The sequence below is a fragment of the Apodemus sylvaticus genome, chromosome 8, assembly GCF_947179515.1.
Source record: "Apodemus sylvaticus chromosome 8, mApoSyl1.1, whole genome shotgun sequence".
In the NCBI taxonomy this organism is placed as follows: Eukaryota; Metazoa; Chordata; class Mammalia; order Rodentia; family Muridae; genus Apodemus; species Apodemus sylvaticus.
In genome coordinates, this window is record NC_067479.1 from 77,549,212 (window position 1) to 77,554,234 (window position 5,023).

The 5,023-nt window shown below is 44.7% G+C and overlaps 1 pseudogene; it reads left to right on the forward strand.

Moving 5' to 3' along the window:
* The first annotated feature begins 3,091 nt into the window (after window positions 1–3,091).
* Window positions 3,092–3,864, forward strand: LOC127691129 (protein TMEPAI-like; annotated as a pseudogene).
* The last annotated feature ends 1,159 nt before the right edge of the window (window positions 3,865–5,023 follow it).

The following is a 5,023-nucleotide window of genomic DNA, read 5'->3' on the forward strand; positions in this document are numbered from 1 at the left end:
AACAAAGGGAAACTGAGTGGGGAGGAGGTGGGAGTGTCCTGGGTGGAGGGGCATATACATGGAAGCAGGGGATTTAGGAGGGTTTGGGGGTTTGGGGGAGGGGGGGAACCGGGAGAGGTTTTACCACTGGCAATGGAAATGAAGATAATATTCAATAAAAAAAAACAATTAGTACTCATGAGCGCATGTTTATGCCTGTGTGCCTGTGTGTGTGTGTGTGTCTCATGAGGCTCATGCGTTTCCTATATCCCTCCATCTGGTTGAGCATGAAGTTGTGATTTTTCTTTTACTGCTCTAGCACCGTGACTTCCTGCCTGTCTGATGCCATATATTCCAATTCCAAATACACATTTAATGATTAATTTGTGTTTCCAACTTGACTGGATTAAGAACTACCTGGAATGTTAATGAGGTAAACCTACAGATGTGTCTCTGAGGACATTTCCAAAGAGGATTAACTGTGTAGGGAAAATTGACACTGCCAACTAGTGGCACAGTTTGATGGCCTGGCATCCCAGACTTATAAAAAAATAAAAATTTTAATGTGGAAAATTAAGTGATATAAATTTCCCCTGTAGAACAGATTTTCACTTGTGCCAGAAATTTTGTTATATTGTGCTTTCCTGGAAACTTACTTTTTTCTTGATTTCTTCTTTGATAATTCATAACTCCATAATGAGTTGTTTAATTGCCATGAGTTTTGTACAAACAAGAGATGTGTTTGCTGTTGACTTTAAGTGTTACTGTACTATGCTGCAATGGGATATATGGAGTTATTTCATTTTTGCTCAATTTTGTTTTGTAGCCCAGGATCTGCTCTATTTTAGAGAAGAGCCCTGGGTTATTGAGTAGAATGCATATTCTTTGGTACTTGGGTAGAATATTCTACATGCATCTATTAGGTCCATTTGATGTGTGATGTCATTTGATTCTGATGTAACTCTCTTTATCCTTTGTCCAAATGACCTGTGTTCTGGAGAGAGTAGAATACTGCAAAACCCTCATTATTATTCAATTCGTATTATTCTGGAGTAACCAGATGAAACAAAAAATGTTAAACCATGGGCTAATAGGAGACAGGTAATAGGAGACAGGAACAGGAAAATGGGAGAAACAGGAAGAGGTTTAATTTGAGAGGGAGAGGTGAACAATACAGAAGGACAGGGGAATAAGTAATACTCAAGTGCTTGAGATAGCTTTAAGGATTCAGATTACTTTATATTTACATAGAATTGTGTAACACATACACACTCACACACACAAACACACACACACTGAGACAGAGACAGAGAGAGAGAGAGCAAGAGAGCACTATACCACTGGGCTACAAGTCTTCATCAAGAGCCATAGGTTATCTACTATAAATATTCAAGTACAAGGTCTGATAATTGTCACGAGATTCCAAGACTCTTTCAAAGAATTATGGACTATTGATGCTGTGGGGCCAGGGCACTTGGGGCTGAAGGAAGCAGGCCTGAAGCAAGAGTCTGTTGAGGCCTGTCCAAGCCCTGGACATCTCATCCTCAGATTGGCAGCAATAGGATTGCTCCCTCCCTGCCCATATCCTACCTGTTCCAATGCATGTAGCCCTGTGCCTTGCCTTTGCCCACCATGGGAGGTCACTTAGCCAGGTAGCCAGGTTAAACTTCCTTTTACCTTTTAAGGTCACATCCAGGAGCACCTCGAATTACATCTTATGCTACAACACAATCCCTATATCTTACACTGATGCCATATCTCAGATAAAGGGGCAGAAATGTTTTAAAAGCCTGAGGACTAGGAAGTTTTCAGTAAGACTATGTCTTCTTGATATGACATGGAAGCTACATCCATGTCCCTCAACAGAGGAATGGATACAGAAAATCTGGTACATTTAAACAATGGAATACTACTCAGCCATTAAAAGCAATGAATTCATGAAATTGTTAGGCAAATGGATGGAACAAGAAATCAGCATCCTGAGTGAGGTAACCCAATCACAAAATAACACACATGGTATGCTGTCACTGATAAGTAGATATTAACCCAGAAGCTTGGAATACCCAAGTTACAACTCACAGATCAAATGAAGCTCAGAAAGAAGGAAGAACAAATTATGGATACTCCGGTCCTTCTTAGACAGGAGAACAGAATATCCACAGGAGGAGATACAGAGACAAAATGTGAAGCAGAGCCTGAGGGAAAGACCGTCCAGATACTGCCCCACCTAGGGATTCAACCCATATAGTTATAAAACCAGACACTATTGTGGATGCCAACAAGTGTTTGGTGACTGGAGCCTGATATAACTGTCACCTGGGAGGCTCTACCAGTGAAGGAAAAATACAGAGGGGGTACTCTCATCCAAACATTGAACTGAGAATAGGGTCAGTAATGGAGGAGCTAGAGAAAGGACCCAAGGATCTGAAGGGGTTTACAGCATCCATAGGAGGAACAACAATATGAGCCACCCAGTATCCCCTGGAGCTACCAGGGACTAAACCATCAACCAAATAGTACACATGGAGCTACCTATGGCTGCAGATGCATATCCAGTGAGGATGGCCTCATTGGACATCAAAGGGAGGAGAGGCTCTTGGTCCTGAGAAGGCTAAATACTCCAGAATAGGAGAATACCAGGGCAGGGAAGGAGGAGTTGCTGGACTGGTGAGCAGGGTGAGGGGAGATGTGTTAGGGGATTTTTGGGGGGAGAAACCAGGTAAGGGGACAACATTTGAAATGAAAATAAAGAATATATCCAATTAAAAAATTTTTTTTAAAAACTTGCCATAAAAAAATATCTCACAAAATCTCAACAAGGCAACCGATGTCCTTGGTCTTTAATGAGCTGGAGGAGGTGCTCATCTGCTGAATGCCTGGTGCTCAAACTAGCCTGGCAACCCTGTGCCCTGGCCACCCACCAGTGACCCGCATGCTGCAAGTGGCACATCCAGGGCATGCCTCCCCGGGACTCCCTCTCTTCGGCCAGGGTACCCTGCTCGCCATGAAACCTTGGCAGCGAATTGATCTCTGTTCGCCTGGCCCAAGACTGGCAGGCCAAACAGGGCTGCCCCCTGCACCCTCTGCATTGCATCTCATGCCTTCTGCTTCCCATGACTGCTTAATGGGGGTCAACTGCACCACCACCACCACTGCAGCCAGCAGGCAGCTCAGTGTCTCCTGGGTGTGCAACTGCCAGGGCTCTTTGTTCCCAGCATGGAGATCAAGGAGCTAGAGTTCATGGAGATCTTGGTCATCCTCATAATGATGATGGTGATGGTGGTGATGATGATCATGTACCTGCTGAGACACTACAAGCTGTCAGCCTGATCCTTCCCCAGCTGACACAGCCAGGCCAGGGGAAGAGATGACAGACTGAATTCAGAAGGGTGCCTCTGGCCCTCAGAGAGTAAGCTGACAGGAAGAATGCAGGAGCTGCAGGTTTATGCCCAGCCTCAGCCCACTGACTGCCTTGCCTTGATTCCCTTTGTCCAGCGGAGCAGCTTCCAGCCCACCTACCCCTACCTGCAGCAGGAAATCACCCTGCCCCCCACCATCTCACTCTGTGATGGGAGGGCCCTGTCCTCCCAGCAGTAACTAAGTAACTCAGGGGCATCAGTGCCACCTGCTATAGCAGTGGTGGGTGCATGGAGGGGCTGCCTCCCCCCTACAGTGAGGTCATTTGTCACCACCCGGGCTCCTCCTCCCAGCACCAGCAAGGTAGCAGGCAGTCATCTTCCCTGCTAGGTGGGGCCCAGCTCCATCACCCTCACATTGCCCCACAATGTCCTCCCATGTCTGCCTGCATTTTGCCATGCTTTCCAGAATGATGACAATGTGGTGAGATAAGAGGAGAAGGAGAAACAGAAAGGTCACCCCCTCTAGGAGTGAGACCAGGGCACCTGTAGGCAAAACCACAGAAAATATTCCGCACCTTCTAAGAGAGAAGAGAGAGGAAGTCCGGGGAAACAGACCATGTGGCATGTGGTAGTTCTCCTGTCTCTGAATAAATGTTTACGTGTTCTGTGTGGTCTGAAAGCAGAAGCTCAAGAAGCCTGCAAAAGAAAAAGGAAAAGGATACCATGTTTCTTTGATGAGCACTGTGTGTCTTGAAGGCAAAAGAGAAAATGCTCCACTAGACTTTTCTTCACTGTTCTTAGTTGAGCTCCATAGGTGAATGCTTAATTTCTTCTATGATGGCTTTACTTAACTTTAAAGACATATTTACACAAAATCTTTGATTAAGATGTGCAATATTATATACACACACACACATACACACACACACACAGAGAAAGAGAAAGAGAGAGAGAGAGAAAGAGAGAGAGAGAGAGAGAGAGAGAGAGAGAGAGAGAGAGAGAGAGAGAGAGAGAGAGAGAGAACTCTGTATGTGGGAGAACAGGAATATTTTTAATAGTATTTTTGTTACATTTATTTAATGTGAATTTGTACTTCAGTTCCTTTTCACTGACATGTGCCTTAAACATGCCTGAACATATTAAATACAATGTTCAATGACTTTCCAATGTCAATCAACCAAACATCAAATCTGTTAATGCCAGATCCAGCTAGACTTTATGTTAATTAAACAGTGTTCACATAATTCAAAAGATACAACTGAATTCCCTCTTTTTTTCTTTTTCTGTTCTGTAAATTATTTTATATATTTACATCCCAAATGCTGCCCCTCATCCAGCCTCGCAGAGTTCTTCCCCCATCCGTGCTACCTCTTCAGCTCTGAGAGGGTGACCCTACTGGGCATCCCCCACTGTGGGGCATCAAGTCTCTATAGGATTAGACATCCTCTCCCCTAGTCTAAACAAAACAACCCTCTGCTATAGAAGTGCCTCAGGCCTCAGCCCAGCCCCTTTTTTTTTTCTGGAAGGTGGCTTGGTCACTGGGAGTTCTCAATTGTCCAGGTTAGCTGACACTGTTGGTCTTTCTGTGAGGTTGCCATCCCTTCATTTCCTTCTCCTAACTGTTCAGCTGGAGCTTGACCATGGATACTTGTATCAGTCTCAGTCAGCTTCTAGGTAGATCCTCT